A 25121-nucleotide genomic window follows, 5' to 3' on the forward strand; every position below is an offset into this window, starting at 1 on the left:
AGTTCATGAATTAACTCAACATCCAAGTCCAATTCATCTATTCCACATCAGCAACATACAGGCAAGGTCACATCCTTACTCTTGTCTTTAACCACAAGTGTTTTCACTTCCTTGACTACCATATCTGAAATTACCTTACCTTAATCTTTCTTCATCCCATCTACTCCTACAATTTAAAAAACAACAACCCTGATTTCCATTTTTCAATTAAAATGGAACATTATTACTTTGGCACTGTTTGCTATACAGCAGGCTTTATTATAATAAACATCCGTAGACCATCCACCTCAAGCTTCTTAACATCTGCCATGTTCCTCATCCCCCAAACCCTAACCCTCATCTGGAACAACACCCTCCAGACACAATCTCAAGAGATGATATCTTCCAAGTAATTTTGAATGATGAACCAGTAAGTACAAAGTCACTACAACCATCTTATTTAGCCCAGGGCTTCTTAAACTTTTTTCACTCGCAACCCCTTTTTGGGTTTTGGTAATATTGATTGGCACTACATGGTCTAAGGACATGTGCAGTTCAAAAGGCACATATTTTGTAATTCATAACCAAGACTGCAGTGAAGGTGCAGGATGCAACACAGGCAAGTACTGCCAGAAACCCCTCAGATCCATTACGTTTGATTTCAAATTAATTTTGGGATTTTGCATGTTTAGAAACTTTTTACTTTTGTCAAATGTTTCATGACCCCATATGGGGTCGAAACCCACAGTTTAGGAAGTGCTGATTTCTAGCCATCCCCAAGTCATATGTTAAGGTCCCACCTATTGCCTTATTCAACCAAAACATCTTCCCATTTGCTAAGCTGTTACATATATACCATAATGCCAATATTCCACCTCTTATTCTGGAAATGATAAGCTTTGGAAAAGGGCTTGAAAATCACTACTTATAGTACAACATTGTGACTCTGCAGACTAAAACACCCTTCCTTAGCTACCACTTCCCTATATATTGTTCCCCCATTAAAATATTAACTTCTTGAAGGCAAGAACTACCTTAATTTTGCATCTGTGTGTCTAATATCTAGTAAAAGATCTGTCATATACTAGACATTTATGAGTAAAGTGATCTTCCTAATTCCTCCCATTAAAAGATATTTCACAGCTCCCCTTGGTCACCCTTTCCAAGCACTGGTTACAGTTTCAGTCATTCCCCTCAATCACTGAGCAAGGTGGAAGAGTTGGAATACTCCCTGCTTCCCACTGTCACTTCCAGATTCTGCCTCTATGGATATCACACTGTAATCTCTCCATTTAATCTTTATCTACCACCCAAGCAAAATTCTGGCAGTTGTTGTCTACCTAACTACAGAACATCTCTTTTCCTTCCTCAAAGTGTTAAAAGCCTGGCTCACAGAATTTCTCTCCTCCTCCCCCTAAATTCTGACCTCATACTAAGGAACTTCAACATTCTTACTGATACTTCTCAAATACCCTAATCTCCCAGTTCCTCAGTCTATTCATTTCATACGACCTACTGCACCCCATTACAGCCATACACAAAAATGCCCTTCATCTTATCACTCCCATGTAAATGAACTCTGAAATTCCTTTATCTGAACTCAGTCAGTGTCATCAACCCTTCCTGCTGCCTGTCAACCTCAAACCCCAGTTCTCTGTCCACAGTACAACCTCCAAACCCTCAGCTCCGCAGTTCTTTCCCCAGCCATCACCCCTGCACTAGCAATTCTCTCTTCTTTTCCTTCTAAGTGAACCTTTGGTGACCCAGTTTAACTCTATATGGTCCTCTTTGTTGTCCTACTGATTTTACCCTGCCAAGCCTCAGATTTAATCCCATCATCCATTGCCTTTGCTTCTACACATATGCTGCTAAACAAGTTGGAGAAAAGCATAAAACCACATGGACTGGGTCTACTACAAATTTATGTTACATAACCTCAAGTGGGCCTCAATGCTTCTAGGCAATCCTTTAACACTTTTTTGATTAACTCAAATATCCCACTCACCACAACAGTTTTTCATCCCTCTTCAAACCTCCCATGGCTCCTCTGCCTCTACTTTCTCACCTAAGAATCATACCTCATATTTTACTGAAACAATTGAGGCCACTCACCAAGAGTTCCCTCTCTGCCTTTCCTCATCTCATACCACTCAGATGTCTTCTGCCATTATCTCCTTCAACCCTATCTCAAATGAAGAGGTGACCCTTGCCTTTGCCAAGACAAATCCCTCTACAAAGACCAATAATCCCATTCCATCTTAGCTTTTCCAGATTGACCCCTCTATGTAACCTAACTCTCTCACATATCATCAATCCCTCCTGATCTACCAGATGCTTCTTACTGTCTACAAACATGCTTGTATCTCCCCCTATCTGAAAAAAACCATCACTTGATACATCAATACATCACCACTAGCTATCACCCTATATCTCTCCTGCCCTTTGTGGCTAAACTTGAGAAGGCATTCTAAAATAGAACCTACTACTTTCTCTCCTCTCACTCTCTTTTTAACTCTCTCTATAGTCTGGCTTCCAGTTTCAACATTCAAACAAAATTCCTCTCTCTAAAGTTACCAGAGATCTTTTAATTGCAAAATCTGATGACCTTTTCTCAATCCTCAGCCTTCTTGACCTTTGAAGATTTTGAAACAACCAATCACCCTCTTCTCACTACTCTTTTATTTTTCCTGTAAGCTTTCCTGACACTACTTTCTCCTGGTTCTCCTTTCTGACCACTGCTCAGTCTCCTTTGCTGGATCTTTATCCAAGTCATGCCCACTAACCATAAGCAAGGCTTCTGTCTTGAGTGCTCTTCTCTTTTCTTCTCCCTGTATACTACTTCATTTGATGACCTCATCAGCTCCCATTTATTAAATTATCATTGACACCAGGAAAATCTTCAAAAAGATTAGGAAAAGAGAATTTTGGCCAGGTCTATAAGCTGTCGATGTCATGATACAGATGGGATTTGATGAAAAGGAAGTGATATATATATACCCTCAAAAGTAAACAACAACCAGCCCAGAAGATGTTGATAAAGAATTTAAGTCAGATGGTCCTAGTATTCAAGCTATCTTTGACAACTCAGTCCTGCAGTTAGGACTACCTATCCTAAAACTTCACTAGCATTTGAAGATTGAAAACCTGTGAAAGAACACACAATGGACAAATGATCCTGAAGCAGGATCTCTCATGCTACAGATCACAAAAACAACACATATGAGACTCTTTGAGGCAGCAATGACTATACCAGTTTTATATCAAAAAAAATCTATGAGACCAGTTTACAATCAGTATTTTTAATACTGGACCAATGTTAGGAAAAAATTGACCACTTTCTGTTGTAGAATTAAATAATACACTCATTTCTTATGAGTTTTAAGCTGTGAGGTTCAGTCTTATATCCATAAGATTGGCAAAGTTAACAAAAAAGGAAAATGACATACTGGAAGGGTTGCAGGAAAACAGGTACATTAATAATAAGAATAGCTAGTACTGATAACTTTAAGGTTTGCAAAGAGCTGTACTTATGTCATCTTCTTCAATTTCATGTGATCCGCACAACAACCCTGTGAGGTAAGTGCTATTATCCCCATTTTATAGACAGGGAAATTGAGGCTGAGAGAAGTTAAGTGACTTTGCTCAGCTAGAAAGTATCTGAGGTAGGATTTAAACACAGGTCTTCCTGACCCCAAGCCTGGTGCTCCTACCCTAGCTTCCTTTTATTAATGCACTAAAACATTAAGAGCTGTTGACAGAGTTGTGAAATGGTCCAGCCATTCTGCAAAACAATTTGAAACTATGCCCCCAAAAAAGTCATTAAAAAGTACATATTCTTTGACCTAGTAATACCACTACTAGCCCTACACCCTAAAGAAATCAAATGAAAAGAACTCATGTATACAAAAAGACTTCTAACAGCAGTTTTTGTGGTAGCAAAGAACTGGAAACTAAGGGAGTGTCCATCAATTGGAAAACAGCTAACCAAACTATGGAATATGAATGTAATAGAATATCATCATTCCCTAAGAAATACCAAAAGGTTTCCCTGAAATTTGTGAAGACGTATATGAACTGAGGCATAATAAAGTGAACAGAATAAAACAATTTATATAACAATGGCAACAATGTAAAAACAAACAACTTTGAAAGCCAAGAATTCTGATGAATGTAATAACAAATCATGATTAAACACATATTACATATTGATGTTATTTTCTTTTCTATAATGCATTAAAACAGTGGTGTCAATTTCAAATAGAAATAGACTTCTGCAGGTCACATAAAAACTTTTAAAAGTGACCCATGTTAAATTGCATGTATATTTATTTGGTCAAATATTTCCAAATTTTAATCTGGTTTGGGATACTCAGAAGTTTTACAGAGTGGGTCATGAGTTTGATATGTCTGCATTAAAGCATAAAGCATTTTCTCTACTAACCTCTTTTACTACTGCCTTGTCTGAGATTATGACAACTCCTACTTTTTAAAATTTGTCTAAAGCACAATTTCTACTCTAATCCCTCACTTTATCTCTCTGGGAATCTTGATGGTGCAAGTATGTTCTTGTAAATAACACTGTTGGATTCTGCTTTCAAATCCATTCTACAACCTTTCTTTATTTTATAATGTTTATCCCATTGATGGTCATTGTTATGGTCCTCCATGTTCATATACTCTCCTCATATCCCCCATTTAAGTGAAATAATAAATTCTTCCTTTTCTTCCTCATTTTTTCTCTAATGTATTTCTTTGTTCCTCCCTTTTCTTTACTTTCTTTACTTCTTTACTTTCTCACAACCAACAAAACAGGATTAAACAAATAACATACTTATTGTACACTTATTCTATATGCAAAAGGATATTATCAGTTTATAAAAATATGTTATGGTCTTGCTCTCCAAGATACTAACATATTATACATGACAAAGTCATTCTCTAGTAAGGTAAGTGGTCAAAAGATAATAAAAAGAGTTTTCAAAAGAACTGCATTATATAAATAACTCTATGAAAGTCTGATCCATATCATTAAGAAAAATGAAAATTAAGGCAACTCAGAAATTTCACCTCTCATTCAACAAAATGGCAACGACAATTTAAAAATGGAAACAGTTAATGGTGGAAGAATTGTGAAAAGACAAATACATTAACACACTGTTAGTGGACCTATGAATTGGTCTAATTATTCTTGAAAACAATCTTAAAATGTGTTAAGACAGTGACTAAAATCTCTATACCTTTTAACCCAGAGATCTCACAGGTAGGCATAGACTTAAGAAGACCAAAGATAGAAAGGTGCCAGATCAAACAAATTATTTTTAGTAGTATTTTTTGTGGTAGCAAAGAAGTAGAAGCAAAGTCAATGCCCATCATCTGGGAAAGTGCCAAACTCTTAAGAGATACCTCCAAATAATTCCCATTTGAGCACTGGAACCTTTCTTCCTTTTTTTCTTTCCCCCAGAGTTGGGCTTTCTGGGACTTCATATGAACCTGGGAAAGGTACTGGGTGTTACTGGGATATGATGTGTAAATTAGTATGTACATAGATTTGAACATTTGCATTATGCTTCCAAATTATTAAGCACCTAGGTAAAGATCATTTTGTAGTCTGTAAACTGTGAAAGAATAAATAAGATTCAGAGAAAATAAAAATGATTTCAATATCAAAAAAATCTGCTACTACCCCCAATGTCCTCAAATACTTCCCAACAAGAATACAGAAGAATGAAGTTTAATAAGTATGAAAGAACAAACTACAATACTATCTAAGCATACTAGAAAGCATATCATTAAAACAGCTATTTGCAAAGTGTTATCTTAGACTCCTACTAGTTCAGTCCAGGAAGTTAAGATTCATAATAATATTAAAACATTATTTGTCTATTAAAATCATCCTCCCTGTTCTAAATGTAGTTGGATTTTCTTCATGGTCCTTAATGAAAATAACATTTCAAGAGACTGAATGCAGAAACACATAAGAATCCTGTTGTCTTTTAATAAGCCAGACTTCAAAGAGTTTTGCAAAAATATGCAAAACAATGCCATTCTTCTCATCAAATTGCATTTGTTTTGGAAAATAAAGTATTTTTAATAAAACATTATTTATGCTAATATGTAACAGATTTATTATTATTTTAAATAAATTGATATTCTAAAATTCTATTTTAATTTCTAACATGTATACGACTTATCCACATAAACAAAAGTTCTTTGGGGTCCTCAATAATTTTTAAGAGCACAAAGGGAGTCCTGAGATCAAAAAGTTTGAAAACCCAGCACCAAGAAAAAAAGGGCATTAACAAGCCAAAAAGGAATGCGTCTTCCAGTCAACACTTCAATCAACAGGAATGTATTAAATGCCTAATATTTCCCTTGATTACCTAATTTAAATGTCTATTTTAATCTAACTACAACAGTTCTGATCCTTTTTAGTTGAAACAAAGTTCTCTACAAAATTTTCTAAATTTAGAACACATTTCCATTCCTTAAAAATGCCAGACAATAATTTATGAAATTATTTATAATTTTAAAATGAGGGTGAGAGAAGGTTAACAAGATGAGTCAAAAGGACCCCATTCCAAGTGTAAAATGCTATGATCCTCTATACAAAGATGATAGTATTGAACTTCCAGCAGTAAGACATGCATTATAAATTTTCTCCTAGTAGTGGTGAAGAATTTGTAACGACTAAACCACATTCTATCACAGACATTCATTTATAGGATGGTAGTAGTCAGCATTAGGAGTGCAACCTGAAGCCATAGAATACAATACAGGCTCCACAGATCTAAACAGAAACTTATGTTCTGAATAGTGCATCTAACACCAAAATTGTCTATAAAGTGAAGTTCTTTCTATCATAACATATTTTCTCAACTGTTTCCCATTATGAATTTAAAGATGGATTTCAAAGGAAAACATTTTGGCTCCAAGCTACACAAACCTGACCTGGGTTGACTAGAGTTAGTTGTCTCCACTTCAGTCACCAGTTTATCCCACTCTAACTTCCTATTCCTGTCTCTTCTTAAGAGACAAAGATAAAAAAGTATGAGGTAGTCCCTGCCCCTGCCCTGGAAGCCAGACCCTGTATTCCCTACTCTTAACTACTGTCTCTCTTTCCACACTTTCTAGTGGCTTATTTTGCAAAAGGTCTTTATCTTTTATAAAGACTTTGTTTTGTGCAGGTTTATATCATTTTGAGGATTGAAGATCTATGAGATCCAAAACTTTTTCTCCCTGACCTGCAATATTCCTGCTATAAGGGAAAAGGAAAGATGAGGAAAGGGTCAGCGCCAGAGCCATGATATTATTTGCTGCTTCAGTTTAAATAAGTCAAAACTTGAGACATCCACCTTCCTCCTCTCCTTTCCCTCAGTTCACCATCAGCAGAGTTCTTTAACTTGAGTTGAGGTCAACAACTAATAAATTTGACCCCTGAACAATTTGATTACAGCAAAATTCCACAATAATATGACACCATGTGAGAAAGTTGTTCTTTATTAAATGCACTTGCCTTAAAAAATTCATTTATTACATGCATATAAACAGACAGTAGACATTTGAGTACGTGGAAAGGTTTTACCCAATACGAAGGCAGCTTGACATAATAAAAAGAACATTGGAATAGTAATCAGGAGACAGTACGAGTTAAGATGGAAAAAAAGACAGCTGGGAATGGTGAAAAGTCATAAACATCATGAATACAGAAAATGTCAAAAATATACAAAAGAAGCATCGCTCACGGGGCTAGCACAAGGAGCAAAGAGAAGAAAGTACTGCTAAAAAAGACATAATAGGGAATAGATTACTCTGAATGGAAGTGACAGGAAGTAACTCCCTGTTTTAATTATCATTCTTGCTAACTGGGTTAGTCCAGTGGTTTCAATGGAGCTGTTAGTGCCCTGAGACAAAGACCTAATGGCACACCCTTCCAGACTCCTTAAAGCTTTAAAATATATAAATGCCACTTTTATTAAGTGCCTACTAAGTGCTAGGCCTAAGTATACAGAGACAAAAATAGCAAAGTCCCTGCCCTCAGAAAACAAAGAACTGAAGAGTCAGTCAATAAGCATTTATTTAAGTGCCAGTTAGGTTTCAGGCACTCTGCAAGTATTGGGGAAGATAAAGAAGGGCAAAGTCACTCCCTTACTCTCCAGGAGTTCACTGTCTAATGAAAGAGAACATGCAAATAACTACATATAAGAGATGTACAGAATCAACTGGAAATAATCACTAGAAGAAAGACACTAGAATGAAGGGGGTTGGGGCAAAGTTTCTTGGAGATGTTGGAATTTTAGCTGAGCCCTGTAGGATGCCAGGGGAGTCAGGAGGTGGAGATGAGGAATGGCATTCCAAGCATGGGGGATAGCTGAGGACTCCCCACAACGCTTGGAGGATCAGTCAGGAAGCCAGTGTCACTGGATCACAGACAGGATATCATGGGTATAAGGTGCGAGAAGTCTGGAATAGTAGCAGGGACCAAGTGATAATGGGCTTTGAACACCAGACTCTTTCATATTTGATCCTCAAGGTGATGGGGAGAAACTTATTTACTGAAGAGAAGAAGGACTGGGTCAGTCCTGCTCAAGTCTCTGAGCAAAAGGCAGCATTTCTCACAAGCACTGCTGTGTTTCAGTACAAGTTCAATACATACCACCATTCTTCCAGCAGATAACTTTGGACTCTTCCAATGTTTAGAATTCATTCAAAAGAACCCTTTCTCACATAATGGTTTCTTCTCTAAGTAGGTCTTATTCATTCATCAATAAGAATTGTGGATATGGAACTATACTATGGTTTCCTATATTATAGCCCATCAACTTTCACCTTCAATATGTATAAGAGAAGGAATGAACTATGGATGAAGTTGTACATGCTAGCACTGTTCAATCAACCCTTCCTCCAATAAGCCACTTTACACTAAAGGCAAAACAATCTGAACCCTGGGAATTAGTCTTCCTTTAACAGAAAATTTGTTCAGGAACAGTCCAAATGTAAATTCCTCCAGTCTTTCTATGAATTAAAGGAACACAAACACACTTCTTGCCAACTTAGCCCCAAAAGACAATGAAGCAAGATGTACATCACTGTGGAACTCGGCCTGAGCTCTAGGTTGAAGTGCCACACCTACAAAAGAAAAAGCAGGGCCTAAAACACTGAGTCTCAACAAGAGAACTGCCAAGGGCAAATGCTGGCAGACTTAATTCTTGACAGCAGCTGTGGGGTTTCTGGCTGGAGAGAAAGAGATTTAACCTACAGTGTATCTAACACCAGGAAAACTCATTCAGCCACAAGCTTCTCCACAATACAAAACTACTTTGATGTAAATTCAAATGTGGCATTTAAAGTAGGGGCAAATTTTACTGTGAAGTAAAAAGCTAGGTGCTGTGAAGTTTTTAGGTAAAAACCTGAAATGCAACCAATCAACTCTAGATCAACCATCTTGAGGAAAGAGAAACAATAACTGAAATTCACAGATTCAACAAGAATTCCATTTTAGTGATTAATATATAGTGTATATATTCATTATATATATATATCTTGTGTATGTGTGTTTATAGCTGTGTATTTGTATACATAAATATACAAATATATAAATATAAATATACATATGTATACACACATATAATTCAAGGCTAAGGAACAAGTTTCATGATCCCCATAAATCATGTTCTGGTTCTCCAAACGATCTCTCATACTCTAAAAACTTGATACTTCTCTTATTCAGCTTATGCAAAAAATGATTATAAATACAAGATAGAGAATGTACATGTCTTCATCCTTCTGTTAGACTCTAAGTTTCCCCAAGGGCAGGAATTGTGTCTAATTCTTCTCTGAATATTTCCAAGCGTGGTAATGATGGTGGTGAGGATGATGATGGTGGTAATACCTCACACTTATATATGGTACTTTACCAGTTTATCAAGGTCCTTTACATATAATAGGTACTCAGACAATATTATGCTAACTTGAATTGAAACAGCAAAATTGAAGGACCTGATTCCTCTACCTTATATTACCATTATTCTTTGGTGAACACCTCATTAAAAAGTGGACTACCCCAAATATTAAGAATGAACTTAAGTATAGCACTTCACAGATTAGGAAGAATTTAATCATACATTACTTCCTCTGCTAAGGGCAGAAGGATATAAGAACAGAAAAAAGCCCCAATTTTTTTATAGTGGAATTTTTTTATTTAATAAGATCAAATCATCCTACAAGAATATCATAGAAAACTGGCTAAATGTTCCAGAAATATTTTCTCACCATAGAGATGATTATCAGTGCTCATAGTTAAGTCAATTATTTAAATATACACAGTACCAATCTAATTTCCTAACATGAGTGCTCAATAACTTTTCCTCTGCATTAGTTATTTTCACAATTCTTTCAGTCAATTAAAGCTAAAAGTATGTTTTTGCTTCAAAAACTTAAAAAGTAAAATCAGTTCTAAGATTATTCTACAAATCCCAAACGAGTAAAGAAATATTTATATACTCCACAGATTTTCCTTACAAAATTAAAATCTAATTGATTTGTTACTTCAAAAAGGTCTATTTTGAATTAATGGAAGGAAGGGATTCAAAAATTCACATTCCATCATATGAAGAAATGACTCCAATTCAGGAGTCATTATATTCAGGGGGAAAACTGTAGATGTTTGACAACTTGAAATTTGTAGAGTGAGACTCCACAGTCACACAAAGAAGGAGAGGCATGCCAAATCCTTCAGAAATCTCAATAGCACTTTAAAAGGAAATTACTCAGCTTTCACACTAAGTAAGGAAACCAATAGAAAGGGAAAACACATTACACACTACAGTTTAACATTCCAAAACTGCCTGGGAAGACGTCATTGGCCTAATGACAGAAGAGGAAAAGTATACACATGAAACAATGCTCATGCAATATGCCTTTCTGAAAATATCCAATTAAAAATAGATTTAGTGTGAATGATAAAAGAATAAGTATCCAGTAACTTAAAAAGTCAGTAAATACTGTTTTATCTATAATCCAGATTAAGTCTATGTATCTATATTGAAACAGTATATGTATATACCTTCAATAAATGAGACTTAGAGTACCCTAGATAACTGAAAAGCCAATCAATAAAATTATCTATTAATACATCTTAGGAGAACAGAATGTACATTCTATGAATGAGCACAAGGTATACAGCTTAGAAAACGGCAATCTGCGAGTACCTTTAATACAAGTAACTGACAGGCCTCAAACCCTTTGGTGAATTAAGGGGATCTACCCTAAGCATATGGAGACATCCCTGCGAGAACAGGCAGATGAGAACAATTTGTTCCAGTCACCACAAGGGCTGCCTCGAGCAAGTGCTATGGAGTGCAAGATGAGGTCATCCACTGCATCCCAGGCCATCACCAGGCATCTCGACTGCAGTCCTGCCACTGGACTTCAATGACTCCGCAAGAGAGAATGAGACTGACAGCTTTGTGAAGCTCTGCCTCACTCTAATTCAATTCACATGCAAGTCAAAGCATCACCCATGATGTCATTGGTCCTCTCCAGAAAAACTGAGGAAAAACAAATTCAGATAGGACAATCACATGTTTACCTTTTTATCAGTCAACCAATAGTCTGTCAGTCAAACAATAAACCTTGGGACTACAAAGAGAGGTAAAAGACAAAGCCTGCTCCCAAGGAACTCAGTCTAATGAGACAACATGCAAACAACTATGCATATGCAAGATAAACTGGAGGGGATGAACAGCAAGAAGGCACTAGCATTTTATGTAGAATAACTCAGGCTCTATGATTTTAAATTCAAATAACCTAACAATTGACATTAAGCATTATTTTACAACAATCCAAAAGTAGCACATCCTCAATTACAAAAATGTTTAGGCCCACGGCTAACTAGGAAAGCAATGTGAAGAGCATTGCTGCCACCTGGTGGAATTTTTCCTGCTCTCTTAAAGACCGAACAATAGTTCTCGGGGCTTTAGTTTCATTAACTACAAAATGGGGATTATAATATAACCTATTTCACAGGGTTGTTGGGATGATCAAATGAGATATTATTTGTAAAGCACTTAACAAATGCTTATTCCCTTCCTCTTTCCCCTTCCCCTTGTCATGATCCCTACTGGTCCATACAAGTTAACCTAACATTACTCTTTATCTGCTGGCAGCCACTCAAATTTCTAGAATAATGTCCAGAAAGAAATGAACAACTCTGAAAGGTGAGTCTTGTAGTGACCAGGAAGACACTGGATTCAGGGTTTAAGTCCAAGTTCTGACAAGGACTCATTATGTGACTTTAGATCAGAGAATCAATTCTTAAGCCAAAAGAGACTATCCAGTCCTGTTTTTAAATTCAATTCTTCAATTTTTAAATGAACAAACTATAGCCCAAAGAGTGTAAGTGACATGACCAAGGCCACGTCAGCAGCAAGCATAAGAACAAGTTATTTTCTTCTCTAGACCTCAGTTTCATCTATAAAATGAAGATATTGGAAAAAGAAGGCCCACAAATTTAGCTTTTTCTCTCTAGGATCGTCATTCTTCAAGTCATAGTTTTCAAGATTCACGATCTTGCCAATCCCCAGGTCTAAGTCTCACTCCATCCAATGCCCCATTGCTAAACATTTCACAAGTGCTGTTGATTCAGTCTCCACAAGAATGTCACATAGCCCTCCTCTCTTTCTTGCTCCTCTAATTTGTTTATGTTATCTTTCATTCCTAAATCTAGAATCCATTTGGAGCTTTTCTTGGTATACCTGTAAGACCATGGTCTATATTAAAGGAGTTAAATTCACAACAGCAAAACTCAGAGCCAGATTAAAATGTAATTGGGAAATATTTAACAAGATAAATAAAAATGCAATACAGATGTTAATTTGTGATTTTCTAAATCAATATGCAGTTTGCAGGGATCTCTATTTTAGTTTGACAACATTGGTCTGTACTTAATTTCTACCATACTGCTTTTTCAGTGTTTCCAGCAGGTTTTATTGAATGAATCCTTACCACAGTAAATCCTTCAGATTTACTGAATACTAGGCAATTAGATTACTTTCTTTCTTTATATTGTATACCTATATAGCTATTCCACTAATCAGCTCCTCTATTTCTTAACCAAATACCAAATAATCTTGATGAATATACTGCTTTTACAATAGCTTCCTTTGTTCTTTAAAAAAATTTTATTATACCATTTTATTATTACACTGTCATGAGCAGCTAGGTGGTACAGTGGATAGAGCACCAGTGCAGGAGTCAGGAGGACCTGAGTTCAAATCTCACCTCAGACACTTGACATTCACTATCTGTGTGACCTTGGGCAAGTCACTTAACCCCAACTGCCTCATCCTGGGTCATCTCCAGTCATCCTGATGAATATCTGGTCACTGGGTTCAGATGGCTTTGGAGAAGAAGTGAGGCTGGTGACCTGCACAGCCTTCCCTCCCCCAAAACAAAGTCAAGTGCAAGTCATGTCATTATTTCTCTGATGGCATGGTCTTCTTCGGCAACGAAGGACAAACACAAAACACTATCATAATTCCTCCCCCAAGATTCCTACCCCTCTTCTCCCAGAGAACCATGCCATATAAGGATATTTTTTAAAGAAAAAAAATGACCAAAAAACCTCAGCAAAATTGATAAGCACACCGAAAAAATATGCACTATACCATATGTCTTCTCATATCTCTTCCTTTGATCCCGGCTGGTTCTCTGTATTTTTGCAAACATTCCCTTTTGATTATTTCATGGCTGTTCTTTCCAATTACATTACTGTAGTACTATTGTTTTCTTGGCTCAGCTCACAGCCCTCTGAATAAATTTATATAGTCTTTCCATGCTTCACTATATTCATCATATTCATTATTTCTCATAGCACATTAATATTCCATCACATTCATACATTACAGTATTTCTTCAATCATTTCCCAATAGATGGATATCTACTTTGTTTTCAATTCTTTGATTTCAAAAGTGCTGCTATAAATATTCTGGTGTATATAGGGGCTTTCTTATCATTAAGAACTTCCTTGGGGTATAAACTTAGAAAAAGAATCTCTTGGTCAAAAGGTATGGACATTTTAGATACCTTATTTGCATAATTCCAAATTGCTTTCTAAAATGGTGGTACTGATTCATAGCTCCACCAACAAGGCACTACTGTGCCAATCTTCCCGCAACTCTTTCAACACTATTTCTGTTTTGTGTCATCTTTGTGAATTTGCAGAGTTTGAAGTGAAACCACAGGCTGGTTGGGATTTCTTGCACTTCTCTTGATATTAGTGATCTAGAGCATTATTTTATATAGTCATTAACAGTTGGCAATTCTTTTACAATAGTTTATTCACAGTCTTTGACCACTTTTCTGCTGGGGAATGGATTTAGGTCTTATTTATATAAATATCTATCAAAATCTATAAATATAAGTATCTAACATCTCTATACAGATATATTTATCATGAGATATATATCACATATCAATTGTTTATGTACCTTAGATACCAAACCCTTATCAGAAAAAATTTGAAACAAAGATTTTCTCCTTTTTGACTACTTCCTTATGCTAGGTAAACTAATTTTGTTTCTGAACATTTTAAGTTCTATGTAATCATTATTTTATCTTTTGCAATTGCCTGTATACCTTAATTGGTTAAGAATATATCTCCTACCCATGGTTGTGAAGGGAATTTAATCTACTTCTCTTCTAAATTTTTAATGTTATGAACTTTAATATTAAGGTCATATGTGTATTAGTGTATATTATGGAATTTGGTGGAAAGCTTGCCTAAACCTAATTTCTGCCAAACTGCTTTCCAGTTTTCCCAGCAGGTTTTATTAGAGACTGTTTTCCTAAGTTTTTATGTAGTTATTTAGGATAAGATTTCCCTTTCTATTATGGTCTCCAATGCATTTAACTATCATCTCCTAAATGACTGAAATCTATGCATCCAAACTTCTCTCTCTTCTGAAATGCCATCCCACATCACCTGCAAGACATCTCTACCTAAACGATCTCCAGGCATCTCCAACCTAGCATATCTAAAACAGAATTTTTTTCTCTTCCTGCCACCAAAATCTCCCATCTTTTGAACTTCTTTCTTATTTCTGAGGGCACTATCAGTCCTCCCAGTCTATCAAGTTCATAGTCATGGTACCATCCTCTATTCCTCACTCTCATTCACTCCCCATATCCAACCAATTCCCAAATCTTGATATTTCTCCTGCTACAGTTCTGGCACACATTTTCTTCTCTCAGTCACCACTCTAGTGAATGCCTTCATCATTTTTCACCTTGTCTATTATGACAGGTAAAGTGGCCTTACTCTTTATCAAGGCTAGCCCCACCACCTATTAAAGCAGTCCCGTTCCATCCCATTTCTTCCAACAGATTGCCCCCTCTGTCATGCCCACTCTTTCCTTTATTTTCAATCTCTCTCTCTACTAGCTCATTTCCTACTGTTTATAAATATGCCCATCTTTCCACCATCTTTAAAGATTCGCTTTGATGCTCCTACCACCACCACCACTCCCTTGCCCCCAGTAACTATCCCCCTCCATCTGATTCACCCTTTATAGCTAAATTCCTTGGAAAGGCTGTCTGCTACAGTAGGTACCTCCACTTTCTCTCTTCTCACTCTACTTTTACAATCTTTTAATATCTTTTACAATCTGGCTTTGAACCTTACCATTCTAATGAAGGTGCTCTCTCCAAAGTTACTAATAATTTCTTAGTTACCAAATCCAACGGCCTTCTCTCAAACCTCATTCTCCTTTACCTCTCCGCGTCTCTGATACTGCTGGTCCCTCTTTCCTCCTTGATACTCTCTTCTCTCTCGGTTTTCAGGATGCCACTCTCTCTTGGTTTTCCTCCTCCTTATCTGACTGCTCCTTCTTTGTCTCCTTTGCTGGATATTCTTCCAGATTATGCCCTTTACAAAAGGTGTTCCTCAGTGTTCTGTCCTGAGTCCTCTTCTTACTCTATGCTCCTTCACTTGGTGATCTTATCAGTTCCCATGCTGACAATTCTCAAATCTATCTTTTCTACACCAGTCTCTGCTGATCTCCAATCTTGCATCTCTACCAGCCTTTCAGACATCTTGAAGTAGATGTCTAGTAAACACCTTAAACTCAGAATGTCCAAAACAATTCATTATCTTTCCCCCTAAACTCCTAGCTTCTTACCTTCCCTACTACTACTGATGTCAATACCATCCTCCCAGCCCCTCAGGTTCACAAACTAGGAGTCACTGTGGATTCCTCACTATGTCTTACTCCTTATGTCCAATCTGTTGCCAAGTCCTGTCAATTTCACCTTTGCAACATCTGTCAAATATACCCCCTTCTCTTCTCTGATACTGGTACAGGTCCTCACCACCTCACATCTGGATTATTGAACCACACTGCTGGTAAGTCAGCCTGCCTCATTTCTCCCCAGTCTAATCCATCCTCCACTCAGACACCAAAGTGATTTTCTTAATGTCGATTCCTGACTCTGAACACATCATCCCCCTCCTCATAAAACTCCAGTAGCTCCCTATTACCTGCTGGCTCAAATATAAAATGTTCTGTTTGGCATTTTCCAAAGTCCTTTATAACCTATCCCTCTCCTACTTTTCCAGTCTTCTTACACCTTACTCCCCTTCCACATCTCTTCAAACCAGTGACACTGACCTCCTGGCTGTTCCATAAACAAGACACTTCATCTCTCAGTTCCAGGTATTTCCTGGGAGATACCTGAAAAACTCTCCCTCCCCTGCTCCAACTACTGACCTCCCTGGTTTCCTTTAAGTTTAAACTAAAATACCACCTACTACAGAAAGCCTTCCCCAACCTCTCAATTTCAGTGCCTTCCCCTTGTTAATTATTTCCCATTTATCCTATATATAGCTTGCTTTGTATATATTTGCTTACATGTTGTCACCCCCATTACACTGTAAACACCTTGAGAACAGGGACTGTATCCCCAGCACTTAGCATTCATGCCTGGCACATAGTAGGCAACTGAATAAATGTTTACCAATTGATTATCCCCATTTTAATCCATCCTCCACTCAGGGGCTAGTGATTTTCCTTAAAGCTGGCATCTAACCATGTCACTCTTGTTTAATAAACTCCACTGGCTCCCTATTACTTCCAGGATCAAATTCCAAGGCCTCTCTTTGGCAAATACGGTTCTTCACAAACTGAACCCTTTGACAATTTAGGGAAAACATTTGTGAACTGATACACAGCAAAGTGATCAAAATTCATACAATAATGCCACAACAATCAGCTGTGATCTCAGAGGAACAATGATGAATCATGTTACTTACTTACTGACAGAAAAGTAACTGGACTCAGGTTGCAGAGACTTTGTTTTTTAACATGGCCAATGTGGGAATCTGTTTTACTTCACTATTCATACTTATAAGGTTTTTTTCTTTTCTTTCTCTAAATGATTGAGTGGGGAGAAAAGAGAAAAGCAATTTTTTTTCATTGAAAAAAAATAATATAAAAAAGAATTCTTTTCAATGTCCCCATCCTACCTTTCCAGTCTTCTCACCCTTTCCTCCCTTGCATGCATTCTATCGTCTAGGTAGCAACCTACTTGCTGTTCCTCAAAAAATTCATTCCAGGAAGTCAGCTCCATGCAAGTGGGAGCAAGGGTGCTCTGTTGACTTGCAGGCTACAGTCCACGCAGCTCCAATGCCCCATAGCCACTCATATCACCCCCAAGAGAAACAGCTGGACCATGTCGAATATGGAAAAACATCTATTTAACCTAAAGTTTGCTGCTAAAGAGCTTAATAGGAATGCCAAAAAGTGTAATAAAAAAGAAAAAGCTGAAAAGACCAAGATTAAAAAGGCCAGTCAAAAGGGCAATACAGAAGTTGCATGAATACATGCTGAAAATACAAACTATCAGAAAAACCAGGCAATTAATTTCTTGAGTGAGTGCTCAGCAGATCCTATAGAAGCTAGAGTTCAGACAGCAGTGCCAGTGGGCAAGGTAAATAAATCAATGGCAGGTGAAGTTAAGTCTACAGATGCTACATGGAGGAGCATGAACCTTGAAAAGATATCTGCCATAACGGACAAATTTGAACACCCGTCTGAAATATGAGATGCTCAAACACAATAAATGGAAGACACTATGAGCAGCACTGTAACGCTAACAACTCTACAAAACCAAGTAGATATGCTCCTTCAAGAAACTGCAGATGAAGCAGACCTTGATATCAACACGGAGCTCCCACAGGGTCAGAGTGGTTCTATCAGCACAAGTGTTGCTTCAACAGAACAGGACAAACTATCTTAGAGACTTATCCACCTCTGTGATTAAGTGTAACACAAAGAATGTGGTGATGCTGTTCACTACACTTACTTCTGAAACCTTCTGTGTGTATCTCTGTGTATGTATGTGTCTGTGGTCTGATCAGCCACAGTCGGACACTGAAATTTCACTTTACAATGGTGATGTCATTTTGGTCCTCCTCGAAGGCAAAGGACAACCATGTGTCTGTGGGTTATGTGTGTATAGATACATATATGGAATGTTCAAATACTTGGTAGAATAAGATGCTTTGGGTTTGCAATTCTTTACAAATATGATTAGAAATTCAAGGGAGCCAGCATTCTTACTGGCCTTGGTAATTCTGAACAGTGTAGTCAAAATGTGAAGGTTACCTTACACATGTGTCTTAGGTTGAAACAAAAGTTCAACCTCATTCTGTTTTAAACATCTTCATTAAACATTGAGTCAAAATTTTAATGCCATAATACTTCATCTCCTGTTTAGATTTTATTAGTTATTAAATTGAAATATTTCACATTCCATCTTCTTTTTATCTTTGTAGTACTGAGATATTTAAAAAAAAAAAAAGTAGGAATGGAATGGGGCAGGGGAACTCTCATTTGCTCACATGGTCCAAAACACATCATTCTCCATTTTGGGATGAACAGTACTGTGCGCATGTTGATTTGCTTTTAGTCTGTATTCATATTTTAAAGCTTAGATTATCATATGCATTTTCACACCATATTCTGACTTCTTGTGGTTTTGTGGTGTGTGTGCGTGTGTGTGTGTGTGTGTGTGTGTGTGTGTGTGTGTTTTCTCTAAAATCTCCATGAGATGATCATCTTCACCCCTAATCACCTGGAAAAAAAGTTGACACATTACTTCATTCGCAGGAAAGATTAAGACTCATTCACATTTGCTGTTTGCAAGATCTGGTGGTTAATTCAAAGTCATATTTGGACTTCCATACTTCTCTCTCCGGTAAAATGATAAAATTGAGAAATTATCCTGTCAGATTTTTATTAGACATTTTTTTATATTAATTTACGCAGAACTCTTACCATACACATTCCCAGGGACTATTGTTGATTCGTTCAGGGATACCCTGACTTGTTATTTTCTTTTAAACAAAAATTTCAAGAACAAAGAAATCGGTAGCGTTATTTTTGAAACTAAATATGTTAGTCCAGTATGTCTTACAGTAACACTTCATTACTCACTGGGAATCTAAAGTGGATGAAAAGACTTTAAGTTTCACCATACAAACAACATAAACACTCATCCAGTCAAGTGGAAGTTAAAATAGTTTAGGGGTATTTTGAGTAGGAATGAGAGAGGACTGAGTCACTGAATTTTGTTGCCCAAGTGTCAATTCAGACTCTTCAAATGGCTCGTTAATTTACTGAAATGTGAAATTTTCACACACAGCTATGATGTTTTTATTTATGGTAGCCAAACAGTAAGTTACTAACATATTGTAGCAAGTATACAAATGGAGGTTAAATGAATACAGTGATGGGGGGTGGGGGGTGTAATTTACCCCTCTAATGAAAGCTTTCCCCATAAAAGAATTCCATTACTATTTATTTTGTTTTTTCCAAATAACAAAGTTTTATGGAGGAATGATTCTCCCTGTTGTAAATCACAAAGGCATTCCAAGTGCAATTACAAGAGCCTTTTGACAGACCTTTCTTAAACAAGTGTTACCCATTCATCCAAAGTATTTTCCACTGCAAATGAGAAGTGCTTGAATGAAAAATACATGAACAAGTAAATAAATGAAAAATAACTGTACTGTCTATTGAGCACCAGACCCTTTGTATACAAGTTTCTTGGTAAGTGACTAAGGGGTATTTCTGTCTCCATGTAGACAGCCCATATTTTGTTAAATGAGTGATGCTTTTTTTCTCTGTATGAAAGTGGTTGGTGTGTTTATTCCTACTGAAATATTCTAGGGAGCCAGAGAAGATAATTATCACAGACTGAAATACCTATGAAGTATAAACTCTCCTTGGAACATTGCTGAAGTATGTAACTTGTTCTTTTGACTTGGATAAAAAGATTATAATTAAAAATCTGTTAACTTGAAAAAACACTTTATTCCATCATTTTATGTCTTTTCATTGGCCATTCTCCATTGCTGAGAATACCCTCCGTTTTCATCTCTGCCTCTTCACATCCCAATTTCTTGCCACCTTCTTCAGTTCTTCCTAGGTCCCCCTAACACTAGAGCCTTCCCCTCTAAAGTTACCTGCTTTCTATTTGGCATGTATCTAATATGTACCTATGTATTTAAAAGCTATCTTCCCCATTAGTGTGTATGCTCCTTGAGCACAGGGCCTATTTCCATGCTTTTGCCTTCCTCTGTATCAGTGGTTAGTATAGTGCCTCTAATATATTAAGTTCTTCATAAATGCTTCCTTTATTGATTTTTCCCCTATTTCTTGTCCAGGGCACCACCTCTATTCCACTTATGCAAGTTCCAACCCCGAAGTCATTCTTTATTCTTCAGTCTCCATCACCAGCTCCCATACCCAGTCAGGTGCCAAGTCCTCCTCAACATCTCTCACATTCTTTCTTCATTCACACTGCAACCATGCAAGTTTAGGCCTTCATGAATCCTCACAGGGACTATTACATAGCCTCCTAATTTGTCTTCCTACAGCCAGCTTCTCGCTTTTCAAATCCGTCTTCCACATAGTTGGCAAACTTTTATTCCTAAAGGACTTGTGTGACCAAGGAGACTTGTCTACTTGAGAATCTTCACTAGCTCCCTATTGTCTCTAGGATAAAATACTAATACCTATGACTGACATTTAAAACCCTTCAAAATCTCACTCTAACCTATCTGCCCATTCTGATTACACATTAGTCTTCTTCTCATTCTAGCAAAAACTGGTCTTCCTGAAGTTCCCTGTGATACTCTAACTCTTAGTCTTTGCATATGCCTGGAATGTTCCCCATCCTTACTTCCACCTCTTGGAAAGAACTCTTAGTTCCCTTGAAGTCTTGGTCAAAGATCTGACTCCAACAAAAGTTGATTTTGTCTCATTTCCCCAGTTGTAAATACTCCTCTCCTCACCAAAAAAAAATGTTGTGTATGTATTTCTGTGTATGCTGTATATTTACTTATCTGTCTACATGATGTTCTCTGTGCTGGTCCCCATCCTCAGTACAATGGGAGCTTATATTTGGGAATGGTTTCATTTTTCCTTTTTGTCTTTGTATCTTGGGCACTTACCACAATATCTGGCACATAGTAGACACCTAGCGTGTTTGTTAATTTAATGTATGTTAAGTTGAACTGAACTGAAAGAGATGGTTAGTGAAGGTCTAGAAAAGACAAGCAGTGATTACAATTCATGACAAACTTTATTCTCTTTTTTGACAGTATTACCAAAGTGGCAGATCAGAAGAGTTCTATAGTTATAGTTCACTGAGATTTTAGCAAAAGATTAATAAAGTAAACTCAAACTACTCTTATAGAAAAGATGGAAAGTTGTAGATGAGATAATAGTACAATTATGTTCAGAACTAAGTGAACAGTCAAACTCAAAGAGTACTCATTAATTTTTTATGTCAACTCTTAAGTAAATATCCAGAACAGTCCTTTCCCACCTCTACCCTAGGGATCTGTGTTTGGATCTATTCTAATATTGTTATTAATGATGTAACAGCAAGGACTGCATTCTTATAAATTCTTTTGATAACATAAAGCTGGGAAGGATAGCTAATCCAAAAGATGACAGGATGCAAAAAGATTTTGATGGGCTAGATTAGCGGGCTGAATCTAGTAAGATGAAATTTAATATTAAATTTATACTTACATTAAAAAAATGAACTTCACAAGTCCAAGATGAAAAATGCATAGTGGGGGTGGGGGGATGTACCATGGGGGCAGAAGAGCTATAACTAAGGTGGGACAGACATAGCTTGGCAGCAGGATTGATAATTTAGAAGGTACAAATAACATGTTCCTGGAAGCATCTCCAAAAGGTCAACCTTTCCTCTCTTGTCAAGCAAAATCTGTAAAGCAGTGTTATATCCTCACCTCCCACAAGGCCTCAACAACTTGCCCTCTTTTTACAACTTCCCAGTGTAGCGCAGGAATCAGCAGCTTGCTTCCTCCCCTGTATACTCCAATGCTGGTCAACAGAGGGTCTTACTCCCCTGCTAAGCTTCTCCCCTGAGTAGTGGAAATGAGTTCCTCCCCAAGGAGGACAGGAGCAGGCTCCATAGTTGAATAAAAGTATCGTTGATCTAGAGCTGTAAGGATTCTCACAGGCCAATATCTGGGGCTCCCACAATCCTAGAAAGCAAGGAGGAAGCAGGAATCCTTGGGATCGAACTTGGAGGTAGAACACACCTTTGACAAGGGGGCCTTGGGCTAGACCAACCCAGATGCTAGGACTGAGTTGAACCACTCTGCTGAGTAGTAAATAACACTCCTCCTGCCTATGCCTCACCATGTTCAGTCTGAAAATAACTACCAAGTGTGGTACCCAAAACTAAATACCATACTCCATATGTGGTCTAACCAGGACAAAACATAAAAAGATGATCATCTCCTTATTCCTGGAATCAATGTCCTCTTGGTGTAGCTGAAAATTATAATAGCTTCTGTGGCTACTATTTCAAAATGTTGAGTCATATTGAGATTGTTCACTAAAACACCCTAATCCTTTTCTGGTAGCTACTTAGCCATGCCTCAATCATCTTGTACTTTAGAAGTGGTTTTCTCAACCTGTATCTAAGACCTTATATTAATCTCTACTGAATTCCATTGTATTAGATAAGAACCATTCTTTTATCAAGATCTTTTTTGAATCCCATGTCCTCCAAATCAAGTCAAGTAAACATGACTCCAAGTCAAGTAAACAATAATTTACTAAGTATCTACTATGTGCCAGCATAAGAGATATTAAAAAAAAGTTAAAAAATAGTACTAGCTCTCAGGAGGCACACAGTCTCATAGGAGACAACATGAAAAGAACTGTTTATAAACAAGATTTTGTTGCTGGGTAGTCATTTCAGGCATGTGTGACTCTTTTTTGACCCCATTTGAGGTTTTCTTGGTAAAGATACTGGAGTAGTTTGCCATTTCCTTCTTCAATCCATTTTATAGATGAGGAGACTAAGGCAAAAAAGGTTAAGGGACTTGCCCAGGGTCACACAGTTAATAAGTGTCTGAGGCTGGACTTAAACTCAGGTCTTCCTGACTCGAGGGTTGGCACTCTATCCACTACGTCTAGCTGTCCTATAAACAAGATTTATAAAGATTAAACCGGAAGTAATTTCAAAAGGAAGGAATCGAGATCATGGGAAAAGAAGGAAGGTTACTTGCAAAAGGTGAGATTTTAGCTGAGATTTAAAGGAAATCAGGAATTCAACAGGCAGAGTTGAGGAGGGAGAGCATTACAGGTGTGGGGGACAGCCAGTGAAGATGCACAGAACTGGGAGGAGTATCTTGTGTCAAGGACATCAAACAGGCCAGTGTTACTAGATCAGAGTCACTGGCAGTGATCAAGGCACAAGAAGATTGAAGATGTAGGGGGAGGGCCAGGTTGTGAAAGACTTTAAAAGCCAAACAGATGATTTAATTTAATCCTACAAGAAAAGAGTTTAACGTATTGGAAAGTAACATGGTCAGATCTGTGCTTCGGGAAGATTTTTTTGATACCTGAGTGAAGGATGGACTAAAGCAGAAAGATGTGAGGCAGTGAGACCAACCAAAAGCCTATTACAATAGTCCAGGCATGAAGTGGAGAAAGTCTGCACTAGGGCAAGTAACAGTGTGAAAGGAGAAATGGAGGCATATACAGGAGATGTTATGAAGACAGGATTGACAGAATTTGTTAATAGCCTGGATATGAGAGAACGGGGGAGAGAGAATGAAAAGCTGAGAATGACTACAAACCTGAGTCACTAGGTGGATGGTGGTACCTTGATAGTAATAGAGAGTTAGAAAGAGGAATTCTCCATGGAAGATATCCTTCCTAGATTTGTGTTACAAGTAAATTTAATAAGCATGCCATCAATGCCTTTATCTAAGTCAAGGAATCCAAACCTAGAGCTGGAAGGGACTTACAGACCATCTGGTCTAACTCTCTAATTTTAAAATTTATGTCCAGCTCCATATATAGTACATCTCATTGTATATGTCTTCATCTCTCTGTTAAAAAGCGGGTAGCAATGTTTCATCATTAGTCCTTTGGCATCGTGGCTGGTCACTTTTGGTAATCAGAATTCCTAACTACTTCAAAGTTGTTTGGCTGTGGCTTATTGTGTTCTCTTGGTCCTGTTCATTTCACTCTACATCAGTTCATAAGAGTCTTCCCAGGTGTCTCTAAAACCATGCATTCATTATTTCTTAAAGTAAAATAGTATTCCATTCCACCTATATACCATAATTTGTTCAGCCATTTCCCAATTGATGGGTATCCCATTCAGAATCCCATTCTTTGCCACCTCAAAAAGGTGTACATACTTAAAGAGTTTGTTATGCTTAATCCCTCCCTTCATCTACCATCCCTCTCATCCTTCCTTCTCCCCATTCCTTCCTATTTCATTGCTGAGTGAAACATAGTTGTATGTGCAAATCTGTGTATATATGTATGTATTCGTCCCTCCCTTTGACCAGTTCAGATGAGTGAGGTCTAGATGGCAGCTCTTCCCACCTACTTCCTTTCTTGTTTGTATAGATTTCTACTTGTACATCCCAATCATATGAGATAATTTTACCTTACTTTCCTTTTCTTCCTTCCCCACCCCTAACCCAGGTATTCCTCATCCCGTCTTTCCATCCTTCTCTTTAGATCATCAAGACATAACAAACAAAACCACTTCCAGGCCTTCTAATTAGACACACTCT

The 25121-nt window shown here is 37.3% G+C and overlaps 1 protein-coding gene and 1 pseudogene across 1 annotated transcript in view; one reads left to right on the forward strand and one right to left on the reverse strand.

Moving 5' to 3' along the window:
- Positions 1–25121, reverse strand: part of NSMCE2 (NSE2 (MMS21) homolog, SMC5-SMC6 complex SUMO ligase) — a 287807-nt gene that overhangs the window by 252672 nt on the left and 10014 nt on the right. The gene's annotated exons all lie outside the window — the stretch shown is intronic.
- LOC140498715 (charged multivesicular body protein 1B2-like) lies at positions 17705–18295 on the forward strand (annotated as a pseudogene).

The sequence above is a fragment of the Notamacropus eugenii genome, chromosome 4 (genome assembly GCF_028372415.1).
Source record: "Notamacropus eugenii isolate mMacEug1 chromosome 4, mMacEug1.pri_v2, whole genome shotgun sequence".
NCBI classification, from domain to species: domain Eukaryota; kingdom Metazoa; phylum Chordata; class Mammalia; order Diprotodontia; family Macropodidae; genus Notamacropus; species Notamacropus eugenii.